A 13,980-nucleotide genomic window follows, 5' to 3' on the forward strand; every position below is an offset into this window, starting at 1 on the left:
TTTTTTCTCATGTTCTCTTAGCTTTCCAAAGAGAGTTGCAAGGGTAAATGAAGTTAAGTCCTTTGATTCTTCTATTGCAGTAACCTTTGCTTGCCAAGATCTATCCAAGCATTGTAGAACTTTAAAATTTAGTTCTTCTTCTTCAAATTTCCTGCCAAGATCAACAAGGTGATTTATCAAGTGTGTAAACCTTTTTTGAAAATCAGAAATTGATTCACCATGATTCATTCTCAACAATTCATATTCTCTTATAAGAGTATGCTTTCTAAATATTTTTACATCACTTGTTCCTTCATGAGTAACTTGAAATGTGTCCCACATTTCTTTAGATGACTTGCATTGAGAAATTCTAAAAAAACTCATTAATAGACAATGCAGATGTTATTATGTTCTTTGCTCTATAGTCATATTGAGCTCTATTTTTCTCATTATCACTCCATTCACTCCAATGTTTTTCTCTCTTTCCATCACCATCTTTGGTCATAGGGATATAAGGTCCATTTTTAATTGCATCCCACACAACAATGTCAATTGCTTCAATGAAAATTTTTATCCTAATTTTCCAATAGACATAGTTTTCACCATTGAAAATAGGAGGTCTATGAATAGACACACCCTCACCATAAGTTAGGTTGTTGTTGGCCATTTTTGAAATATTGATTAACACTCAAGAACCTTGCTCTAGATACCAATTGTTAGAAAAGAATGGCTCAATCCAAGAGGGGGGTGAATTGGATTCTATGACCATTAAAATTTTTTCAGAGATCTAAAGATCTTTATTTCAACTTAAACTTTTCTAATATGAATTCTCAAAGAAGTTCCTTGAAAGACTTACCAATGGGAATGAGTCCTATATGTTGAGATTCATGGAGTGGTGAATCAACTCAAACTTGGAGAATGAAAGTTTTGATGATAACAAAATGTGGATTCTAAGAATCAAAGCTGACCAAGGACATCAACAAGTCAAAAACAAAGTCAAGAAGAAAATCTGGCTATTATGATGTGTAATAGGGATAACTCATAAGTTGTAGTGTTTTGTTTAGCTTATTTTGCATGTGTGTGCTTTGTGCATGAGTCAATCTTAATCTAATTTGACTAAGAGTGAGTATGATGATGAGTTAGATACTTGAAAATTTATTTTGAGATATAAAACAGAGTTTTTGAAAATTGAATCAAAATAATCGATTATCATTAAATATAATCGATTATTCCAGCAATAGGTGAAAAGGATGCCTTGCTATAATAATCAATTATTTGTGAAATAATCGATTATCCCAGGAAGCACTCTCTGGAATAATCGATTATCCTGCAAAATAATCGATTATTCTGTTCCTGGTTGATTTTCAGAAATCATGAAGAACAAAATAATTGATTATCCTTTAAAATAATCGATTATCTGGTTCTGAAAATGTTATATAGTTTTCAAACCTTGAAACTTTAGAACAGAGAACGACTTAACAATCAAAAATAGAAAAACGTAATTGTGAAGTCTTTGTGACCTTCTTGGAGTGTTTTCTTTGTGAAACCAAGAAGTAAAACATTTTTGAAATGCTTTGAAAAAGATCATCATCATCATCACATTCTTGGTAGAGAAAGATTGAGATTTGATTCTAAATTCACAGTCTGATTTGTTCAGCTTCCAGGTGAATTCGTTCCTTTAATTCTTTGTGAATAATTGTAAATCTTGAGTAAGTGTCTCAAGTGGTAAGGAATTCTTGTAGTGGGTTTCTACAAGAAGTGCTTTCTTGGGGTCAAGAAAATGGTTATCTTGAATGTAGGAGTATATGCATGTGTGGTATGCTTGTAAAACTTCTTAATTGAGAGAGTGGAACAAATCCTGATCAGGTTATGATTGAGGACTGGATGTAGGTCACATGTGGAGTGGCTGAACCAGGATAAAAGACTTGTGCATTCTTCTCTTACCCTTATCTTTTACTTTGAGTAATATCTTGGTTGTGTGTTAAAGGGAATAATCTTGATTAATATCTTTGTATGCACAACATTGCTTTAAACTAAATCAAAGTGTTGCATATTAATTGTTCTTAACTTTTGAAATTTATCAAAAGATTAATCAAGAAAGCATATAAGACTCATTCCTATTAGCAAGTCTTTCAAGGAACTTCTTTGAGAATTCATATTAGAAAAGTTTGAATTGAAATAAAGATCCTAAGAACTCTGAAAAATTTTAAAGTGTCATAGAATCCAATTCACCCCCTCTTGGATTGAGCCATTCTTTTCTAACACTATATGCTTTCTTGATTAATCTTGATTAAGTTCAATGTTAAGAACAACTAATATGAAACACTTTGGTTCAGTTTAAAAGCAATGTTATGCATACAAACAGATTAATCAAGATCAGTCACTTTAACACTCAACCAAGATTTTGCTCAATGTAGAAGATAAGAGTGAGAGAGAAGAATGCACAAGTATTTTATCCTGGTTCAGCCACTCCACATGTGACCTACATCGAGTCCTCAATCATAACCTGATCAAGATTTGTTCCACTATCTCAATGAAGAAGTTTTACAAGCATACCACACATGCATATACTTCTACATTCAAGATAACCACTTTCTTGCCCCAAAGAAAGCACTTCTTGCAGAAACCCACTACAAGAATTTCTTACCACTTGAGACACCTACTCAAGATTTCCCTTACACTTTACACAAAGAATTAAAGAAACGAATTCACCTGGAAGCTGAACAATTCAGACTGTGAATTCCAAGACAAATCTTTATCTTTATCTCTCAAGAATGTAGTGATGATGATGATCTTTTTCAAAGCATTTCACAAAATGTTCTTCTTCTTGGTTTCACGAAGAAAACACTCCAAGAAGGTCATAAAGACTTCACAATATAGTTTTTCTCTTTTTGATTCTCAATTCATCTTCTATTCTGAAGTTTCAAACAGTGAAAGTTATTTATAAAATTTTCAGAACCAGATAATCAATTATTTTAAAGGATAATCGATTATTTTGTTCTTCATGATTTCTGGAAACCACTCAAGAACAGAATAATCAATTATTTTGCAGGATAATGGATTATTCCACAGAGTACTTCCTGGAATAATCGATTATTTCACAGATAATCGATTATTACAACAAGGCTCTTTTCACCTGTTGCTGGAATAATCGATTACACTTAATGATAATCGATTATTTTGAGTTAGCTCTCAAAAACTCAATTTTATACTTCAAAAATCTTTCCAAGTATTTTAAATCATCATCATACTCACTCTTAGTCAATTTAGATTAAGATTAACTCATGCACAGAGCATATACATGCAAAACAAGCTAATCAAAACAATACAACACATAAGAACTTATAAGCTACCCCTATTACACATCATGATATTCATATCTTCCTTTCTTGACTGGTTTGTGTCCTTGGTCAACTTCAACTCCTTTGTTATCATCAAAATGCTCATACTCCAGGGCTGAGTTGAGTTGATTCACTACACCATGAATCTCAACAATCTCCCCCATCAACACTATGAATCTTAACACTCCATTGGGTGACAAGGATGATAAACTGTACCATTTAGGCATCCAGCTTGATATAGAGACTTCGTGCTGCTTTTGCTTATTTTGTGATAGTGTGACTTTATTTGTTGCTAATTGAAGAATGAATATATTTTAAGCTCAACCTCTCTAATCTGGACTGATATTAAGGCTTCAGTCAGCCTATTGTGGGAACTCGATGATGATCCTGGTTTTGACTTGAGGAACTCGACAGTGCCCTCGATGTCATTCACTGATTTGAGGAACTCAGTGGTGTCTTCAAATCGAGATGAATGTTGACGTCCTTTATGAAGATGTATGTAGGAACCTTTGGTGGGTACTCGAAGGTGATCATAGTTTTTACTTGAGGTACTCGACGGTGCCCTTGATGTCACTCACTGATTTAAAAACTCAGTGATATCTTCAAATTGATGAGTGTTGACGTCCTTGGTGAAGCTGGATGTAGGAACCTTTGGCGGATACTTGACGGTGATCATAGTTTTGACTTAAGGTACTCAATGGTGCCCTCGATGTCGCTCACTAATTTGGGGAACTTGGTGGTGTCTTCAAATCGATGAGTGTTTACGTCCTTGGTGAAGGTGGATGTCGAAACCTTTCACGGATACTCGACGATGATCCTAGTTTTGACTTGAGGTACTTAGTGGTGCCCTCAATGTCACTCACTAATTTGAGGAACTCCATGGTGTCTTCAAATCGATGAGTGTTAACGTCCTTGGTGAAGGTGGATGTCAGAACCTTTGTCGGATACTCGGTGGTGATCCTATTTTTGACTTGAGGTACTTGACCATGCCCTCGATGTTGCTCACTGATTTGAGGAACTCAACAGTGTCTTCAAATTGATGAGTGTTGATATCCTTTGTGAAGGTGGATGTTGGAACCTTTGGCGGATACTTGACGGTGATCCTTAGACTAATGTCTGTAGGTATTGAGGTTGACTAGCAAGAGATGCTTGAAATGTCCTGATTTAGTCAAAGATTAGAAGGATGTTGGTGATGTCCTGTTAGGTGAGTATTGTGATTCTTTTCTAGGCATCTTCATTAAGGAATGAAATTTATGGCAGTGATTCTGGTGTTATTCCTGCTGTGTGAGTATTGTGCTACCTCTCCAAGCATCTTCTGGGGATTGGTTAGTAGGAATCTTATATTTCTCCTATCGGGTGAGTATTATGATGCCTCTCCAAACGTGGTCTACACTTGTCAAGGATGTTAGGGAAAAGACTTCTCTAGTGGTTAATCTGACTTGGTTGGGTATCTTTGCAATTTTTATTTTATTTTTTGGATTTTTTTTATGTCCCTTGTTTGGATCTCAGGCATCTAGTAGCCCACATGGATATTGGTTCTTGCTTGGCAAGTTTTGCTCTGTCTTGATGTTGATGCATCTTTCTTTCCTTAGTGGCTACTCAGAACTACTTGTAGGAGTGCCCTTATTGGGCAAAGCTTCTAATGGCTTTTGGTTGATGTGGTTTCGACTCTTGAGGCCTTGTTTGGCTGTCGAGATTTCTGGCACTTGTGGGTGCTTTGGCTCAAGAGCTCCACGTGATCCATAGAAAACACAAACAATGCAAGGATCCAAGATGTAAAGAAAATGCAAAGCAAGAATGGATTGGATTTTTTTTGTTTGGTGTTTGAAGGTGAACTTATACCCTTTGTGCGCACTTGTGCCATATGCATTCTATGTAATGATGCTTTTATAGTAATGCTTAAAATGTAGATTTAAATTTTCTTTCAAGAAATTAATCTATGCGCATTAATTATTGGTATGAATTGTTAGCCTTTCTCCATGTTGAATTTATTTGAGGTGTTGCTTCCTGAATCTGAGGCTTGTGCAATTTTGCCCTCCTGCCTGTACCGGATATGATATGTTAGCCCTTAGATCAAGTGTACCTAGACTCTATTCTAGGACACCTCCAACATCTCCCTGTGTGTGTTCTCTGTGCATACTCCATGTATCTCTCAATATTACCTTAATGCCATATGGGTCAAGAGAAAAGAAAGAAAAAGGATGTACATATTTTTTGTAAAATGTTTTTTAGAAAGGATTTTTCAAAAATGGTTTTTAGAAGCATGGTTAGTCGAGGTAGGCTAGTGTTTTAGGTTGATAAACAAGCCTATTCGTTACAGGGAAGTTTTTGTTGTACTTAGCCTTTTCTTTTCTAGATATTGAGCGATGGCTTAGGGTCGTGCTTTGATTGAATGATCCCTCCTAAGCTGCCTTTTGATTTTTAACTCAGGTTGTTGCTTTATCGTCCTCACTTTTGCCTAACTCACTTGAGATGTGTTTCCTAGCGAACTTTTTTATTTTGATCCTTACTTTTGCCTAGGTTACCATTTTTGCTTGTGGGTCTCCTAGCAGACTTTGCCCTAATTTGTGCACATCCCCTTTCGTGGGTTTCCTGTCGGGCTTTTGTTTTTGCAGTGTTTGTTTGGGGATGTGAAATTTTATTAACCCCTAGTCATTCGTATTGCACGATCATTCCTTTATCATTTTTTCCAACTTTAGTGCATGTTAGGCTATCGTTCAAGTAACATCCCTATTCTAAATAGGCTTTGTTTATTGTTGGTTAACGAGTGAGGCTTAGAGTAAAGAGAGAGAAAAGAAATGATGTGGAGAAAAAGTATGACATTAAAATAATATTTTGATTTACACGTGCCCTTTTAATGTAGCTTGAGGGCCCGGGCATGCCCCGAGTTCGTGATTCGTACATAGAGAATATAAGGGAGAATGCCCCTTAAAGAGGTTCGGTATAGTTGAGCCTTCTTCTGATAATAACGTTTCGAAAGCTCTTATGCAAAGGGAGATGTCTTAGCTTTTCCTCCCTTGAAGATGTGGCTTGCTCATATCCTGAACCCTGTCGCCTTGGGTCATCTCAGAGGTCGGATAACTTAGTTATTTCTTGAATGTCTTTACCCAACTCTTGTCTTGGCTGGTACCTTCTTTGTGCCACTAAGCTTCGATCATTTGAGACCATGTCCTTGTGAACGATCCCTTTGTTGAGATTTGTGGATGGTGAATCAAGTTCTGAGAGTTTTGATGATAACAAAGGACATAAGCTAACAAAGGACATGAACAAAAGAGAAGACATGAAGACCATGAATGAATACCAAATGTAATAGGAGTAGTTTATGTGTTTTTATGTGTTGAGTTGCTTTGTTGGTCAATTTTATTTTTTATGCATGTTTGTGCTTTGTGCATGACTTAAATCTTAATTCTAATTGTCTAAGAGTGAGTATGATGATGATGATAAAAAGTAACTTGGAAAGGTTCTAAATGTGTGAAATCAAATTTTGAAAACTAATGAGTCATTATTTTCCCTTATTTATTGTAGACCCCTAAAATTGTCCGGGTCGGAAATAAAGCTTGAAGACTCTCGAAGACTGAAGGAAGATCAGCCGGAAGGACTCCTGGAAGACCCTGGAAGACCCTAGGATGACAATCTGTAGGTTTAGAGGTCTTAGAGTAGCTTAAAATAAGGAAGTGGAGGGAATGAAGCCCAATACGGCGGTACTCACAGCTTCCAGCTTGGGCGGCAAGCGAAGCTAACCCTGGAGAGGGCAAACTCAACTGCCTAGGATGTCAGAAGCACCGAAGCAGAGCCTGGAGAGGCGGTACTCACAGCTTCCAGCTTGGGCGGCAAGCGAAGCTAAGCCTGGAGAGGCGGTACTCACAACTTCCAGCTCGGGCGTCGAGTGAAGTTGAGCCTGGAGAGGCGGTACTCACGCTACCAGAATGTTCAGAAGCACGAAGGTATGCAGCTTCCGGCTCGGGCGACGAGCGAAGCAAAACCTGGAGAGGCTACTCATCAATTTTCCACCGGAAGACACTACAAGTCGGAAGGATGGCCTTATTCCCCGGACAATTGGGTCAACTCCTTTACTTATCAACCGGTACACTAAAAGGCCGTTTGACTAAGTAAAGGGGGGGCAGCTGTAGACCCCTAAAATTGTCCGGGTCGGAAATAAAGCTTGAAGACTCTCGAAGACTGAAGGAAGATCAGCCGGAAGGACTCCTGGAAGACCCTGGAAGACCCTAGGATGACAATCTGTAGGTTTAGAGGTCTTAGAGTAGCTTAAAATAAGGAAGTGGAGGGAATGAAGCCCAATACGGCCGTACTAAACTTAATACGGCCGTATTGAAGCTTCAATATGGCCGCAGTGAACTCAATACGGCGTATTGAAGTTTCTGAAACTTCAATACGGCCGTACTGAAATCAATACGGCCGTATTGAAGCTTCAATACAGCCGCAGTGAACTCAATACGGGCGCATTGAAATTTCTGAATTTCAATACGGCCGTATTGAACTCAATACGGCCGTATTGAAGTTCAAAAATTTCAATACGGCCGTATTGATTCCATAGCCCGTATTGCGCCTGTTCCCTATAAATATGACGTCAATTGGACGTCATTTGGCACTTTGGAACAGAGTTTCAACCCTCTCCTTGAGTATTCTGGGGTTTTTGAGCAGTGTTCTGCCCTAGAAATCACTCGGAGAGTTGATCCGACGAAGTTCTTGAGCCCCGAGCCATTTTGCTTAAGGATCGAACCTAGTCGAAGGGAAATCCTCCGGATTTCCGTAGTCAAAATTTTATAGGAGGGAGCGAGCGGGCTTGTAGAGCGAGGGAACGCCAAAAAGCTTCCCAGTTTTACGAAATATATAAAAGCACGCTTCAAAGGTTTCTTCTTCAAAATCCTTCCTTTTACTGCTTTCTGATTGTTGCATAGCATATCTAATTTATTCGCCATGTAGATATCTTGTTCATAATCGTTTAGAATAAATAGGGGTAATTTAGTAATTTTGTACTATTATTTTTAGAAATAATCTGTCATAGGGAACCCGAAAGGGGCGTTGTGGGGTGCTAACACCTTCCCCACGCGTAACCGACTCCCTTACCCAACTCTGGTTGTAATGGCCGAAGTTGATTTATAAAATCAATTGCCTTATCCCTTTTTCCAATGTTTTGAGTAAAACATTGGTGGCGACTCCACGAACCCTTCCTTTTACTACGAAAACCACTAATCCATGGAGGGTCCCGCTTGGGATTAACATGGATTGGTGAGACATTTAATAAATAAATTGGATAAGATCGACAAGGTCTCAGTTTGAGAACAAGTCGTTCTAATAATCCAATACATTTTCAAAACTAAAATAAAAGCGAGTCCAGCCATCCTTCGCGAATGCCGAAAGCCCGTTTTGGGCCGATGGCGACAGATGGCGACTCCACTGGGGAAGCTTCGAGAGTCAGTCCCATTTAGTGACAGATTGTTTTTAACAAATAATAGTTAAAAATTACTTCGTTACCCCTTGCTTGTATGATAACATGATTTATTATATGGCTTTAAATAACTGTTGTATGTTTAAATTCCGCAATTGTTTGAAATACAAACTGTACACAAACCTTTGCACACAACAGTTCCCTCTATACCCGGGGGCATGAGTGATTAACCATAGGGAGTGGATGTTAGTACGGCCGGTTGTCGAATGGGTCTATAGGTGCCCGTAGACCGTTGTCGGAAAGCATCACTCAAGGTGATAACCATGAACTCGAGTCCGACAGTGCGTTGGAGCTTTCCATCGACTTACGACGAGAGGAATTGGGTCCCTATAATGGGGGCACCTTGGGGGCCTCAGACCGGTGAGAACAGTTAGAACCACCTTGAATATGCACTTTTCTGCAGGATACCCCTACCTCGTGATTCGCTCGTGACTGTTCGTGGATGAGTGAATTGTTTGTGCATTGTTTATGTGAAATTGTTTGAGCATACATTGCATTTCTTTAAACATACAACATTCCTATTCTTTTAAAATAAAAATAAATAGGAATAAGGATCTTCCATTGCATGGTGTTAACATCTACCTTCATCACATTCATGTAGGTAGTTTCCCTTTTCACCCAAAAAAATACAAAAAACAAAATACCCAAAAAAAAGGAAAAAAGGGTTATTTATCCAAACCAAGCAATATCATGCATCATCTTAGGGACATCCTAAAAACATGATAATGCTTAGTTCAATAAACACAATGCATGCATATTCAACATCATCATCTCATATCATGCATATAGATCATGGAGGGATCTAGGAGTCATTCATTTCATACATCCCTCCTAGTAATTCATTAATAAACATTAATAAAAAGAAAGAAATAATCGATGCGTATGTTCAAAATGGATCGCACGCCATTTGTTATTAAGTGTAAGCCAACAACCGCGCCAAGCGAGCGCACGTCAACTCCGTTGTTGGTAATCAAGACAGACGAAGGGAAAGGTCCAACGCCATTAAGGATCATCGCTCCAAGGCATTTTCCCTACGAATCAAATAAGGCTGTGCCATGGATATACGACATCCATTCTTCTGTCGACAGCGATATTTCCAACATCGCTGGACTTGGGGGCATGACTAGGAGTGGTAGGATCTACACTCCCGAAGATCTTCATGATAAAGCCCCCAAGAATAAAGAAAAAGAAGAAAAGAAAACCGAGGAAAAAGAATCCGAGGAGGAGACTGACAAGCTGTTAAAATTTATCCGACAAAGCGAGTACTCCATTGTGGATCAACTTCACAAGACACCAGCAAAGATCACTTTGTTGTCGTTGATCCTAAGCTCCAAACCGCATCGACAAGCTCTGTTGAAAGTCTTGAACGAGGCATATGTGTCGCACACTATCTCCCAAGACAAATTTGAGGGGATTGTTAGTCACATCACGGATAATGATCACCTCACCTTCACTGATGAAGAAATCCCCGCCGAGGGATCAAACCACAACAAGCCCTTGCACATCTCTGTAAAGTGCAAGGAGTATCACATCGCTAAAGTCTTGGTAGATAATGGATCTTCCTTGAACGTAATGCCAAAAAGAACACTCGAGCAAGTGGCAATCAAGGGAATCCAAATGTGCCCGAGCAACATGATCGTTCGAGCCTTCGATGGATCTAAAAGAGAAGTGGTGGGAGAGATCAATCTTCCAATCCAAATCGGACCCACTATCTTCAATGTCGAATTCCAAGTGATGGACATCACTCCTGCATACAGCTGTCTCCTCGGCCGACCTTGGATTCATGATGCGAAAGCTGTACCCTCTACGCTCCACCAGAAAGTCAAGTTCATAGTGGGTGACAAACTGGTGACCGTACAAGCTGAAGATGACATATTCATCAGCAAGCCATACCTTATGTGGATGCAGCAGAGGAAGCTTTGGAAACCGCCTTCCAAGCATTGGAAATTGCCAATGTTGAGACGTTTCCCCGAGAAATGAAGAAGGTAGCCTCCATGCTCACCAAGAACGGATACTTGCCAGGACAAGGATTAGGCAAGGACTCCCAAGGAATCCCGGAGCTACCCATTATCAAGGATAATCCGGGGAAACAAGGGTTAGGATACAACCCTTATAAAGATCAAAGGACGAAGAGAAACCAAGATCCTTCTCGACGTTCTTTAAGCCAGATCTTTAGGAAGGCCGGTTCACAAGCGTCAAGGCCGGTCGTCGTCATCAAGTGTCCTTTTCCTTCTAATAGGGATGTGTAAATTCAGTGACTATTAGAGATCACTCCTCGGGGACAGCCCGACCCCCGAGCCTCGATAGGGCACATGTTTTCCACTATGATTATAATAAAATCATTCTTCATTATTTCTTATTGCTTCTTTTCTTGCTTGCAATAAAATTCTAGACCACATTATTTTTAACCCTGTTTGAATAAACATAAATGAGGTTAAAATCGTCTTAATAAAAATAAACCCACATCAGTTTATGTGGAAGTGTGTGTGTCAACTTGGAGCACCTTTTCTTGGCCTCAATAAGTGTCATCATGGATAAAGAAATCCTAAAGATAATAAACTCGGCAGGAAACCCAAAAAGGGGACTATGCAAAATGAGAGCAAAAAGACCCGCTAGGAATCCCACAAAAGGGTGACCTAGGCAAAAGTTAGGGTTACAAAATAAGAGCAAAAGACCCGCTAGGAATCCCACAAAAGGGTGACCTAGGCAAAAGTTAGGGTTACAAAATAAGAGCAAAAGACCCGCTAAAACTCCACAAATGGGTGTTTTAGGCAAAAGTTAGGGCCGTCAAAAAAGAAAAACAAAATAAATCCATGATGGTACCATCAATTGAATTCAACAAGGGGCTCAAGAAAAGCTATCCAAGTTGTCAAAGCACAATCATTAATAACAAAGATGTGCTTAATCTCATAAGTGTTTAATCGAACAAACCTAAACACAATAAGCCTACCATGGCCAGCCATTCTTACAAAATCCATTTTTCAAAAATAAAATAATCCCCTCTAAAACACAAACTTTTGAAAATATATCCTTTCCTTCTTTTCTCTCTTGTCCCAACGATTTTTGAATAATCTAGTGGAAACATGGAGATATAGTGGTCAATAGGAGGGTTGACATATCTTTTAAAGGAAGGGAAGGATCATTTGGTTGATGACACCAAATCCCAATATAACACGCATCATTCCTCGGTTACAGAAATCGGCAGCGCACAGCCCGTCTGGAGGAATGGCAAAATCCAAAAACGCATCGGTTAATTCTTTTGAAAAATGAATCAAATAGAATTAGGTGCATCATACTGCATACATGCATACAGATGATAGGTGTACTGGAAGATCACTTATTCTCTGTTTATTGGAAAAAACAAACAAAAAAACAAAAAATATAAACTTCAGAAAAAACAATGCGCCCGTACCATGTTCAGTACACCCGTACTAAAATGGGGGTTATGAACAAAATTTCAACTCAATACGGGCGTACTGAAATGGATACGGCCGTATTGGCCATAAAGAAATTTTCAAAGACCTCTTCATGAGGCAATCACATAAAATAGAAAAAATAGAAAAAATTGCTTGTGTATGACAGCAGCAAACAAAATGCAAAGATTCAAAAAATCAACAGCGTCATACAGAATAACTGAGCCTGGAGAGGCTTGCCGAAAGAATACTCTCAGAATAACTGAGCCTGGAGAGGCTTGCCGAAAGAATACTCTCAGAATAACTGAGCCTGGAGAGGCTTGCCGAAAGAATACTCTCAGAATAACTGAGCCTGGAAAGGCTTGCCGAAATAATACTCTCTCAAAATAACTGAGCCTGGAGAGGCTCGCCGAAATAATACTCTCTCAAAATAATTGAGCCTGGAGAGGCTCGCCGAAATAATACTCTCTCATAATAACTGAGACATTTCTGTACAGAAAAAGCCGAAAAACAACAGAAAAGGCAAAAATACAGAAAAAGCCAAAAAATGACAAAAAAGGCAAAAATACAGAAAAAGCCAAAAAATGACAAAAAAGGCAAACATACAGAAAAAGTCAAAAGTCGACAAAAAAAGGACAAAGATTTCACATCTTTCAGAATAACTGAGCCTAGAGAGGCTCGCCGAAATAATACTCTCAGAATAATTGAGCCTGGAGAGGCTTGCTGAAATAATACTCTTTCAGAATAATTGAGCCTGGAGAGGCTCGCCGAAATAATACTCCTTCAGAATAACTGAGCCTGGAGAGGCTCGCCGAAATAATACTCTCAGAATAATTGAGCCTGGAGAGGCTTGCTGAAATAATACTCTTTCAGAATAATTGAGCCTGGAGAGGCTCGCCGAAATAATACTCCTTCAGAATAACTGAGCCTGGAGAGGCTCGCCGAAAGAATACTCTTTCAGAATAATTGAGCCTGGAGAGGCTTGTCGAAACAATACTCATTCAGAATAACTGAGCCTGGAGAGGCTCGCAGAAATAATACTCCCCCAGAGAAACCTCAGCTTGCGCTCAAAACAAATCCCCAGCGAGAACTATCAAAGCAAAATCGACAAAATTCCCAATGGAAGCACGATCGCCCAAGCAGTATATCTAGTCAAAGGACTTAAAACTTCCTCAGTGGAAGATAGCTCTCTGACTCAAGCGCTGAGTGAGGCTAAGCCTGCAGAGGCTTCCTAAATAATACTCTGGGATACATAAGATCCCACATTCCCCAGTCGCCTACTCAGAGGCATCCCTGCAAAAGGAGAAAAATCAAAAAACATCAATAACCATTCCCCAAGCGGAATTTGGCACTCAGCCGAACACTGAACTTCAAATCCCCAGTCGCCTACTCAAGAGGCACCCCTGCAAAAGGAGAAAAATCAAAAAACATCAATAACCATTCCCCAAGCGGAATTTGGCACTCAGCCGAACACTGAACTTCAAATCCCCAGTCGCCTACTCAAGAGGCACCCCTTCAAAAAGAGAAAAAATCAAAAAGATCAATAACCATTCCCCAAGAGGAATTCGGCATTCAGCCAATCATCAAACATCAAGATAATTCGCCTATTCAGAGGCACTCTTTCAAAAAAGAGAAAAAATCGAAAAGATCAATAATCATTCCCCAAGCGGAATCCGGCTCTCAGCCTATCATTGAACATCAAGATGATCTGCCTAACAGAAGAGGCCAATCACAACCAATGACAAAATCCCCTGGCGGATAACAGCCTACACAGAGG

This window comes from Cajanus cajan, chromosome 8, assembly GCF_000230855.2.
Source record: "Cajanus cajan strain Asha chromosome 8, NIPB_CcT2T_4, whole genome shotgun sequence".
NCBI lineage: Eukaryota > Viridiplantae > Streptophyta > Magnoliopsida > Fabales > Fabaceae > Cajanus > Cajanus cajan.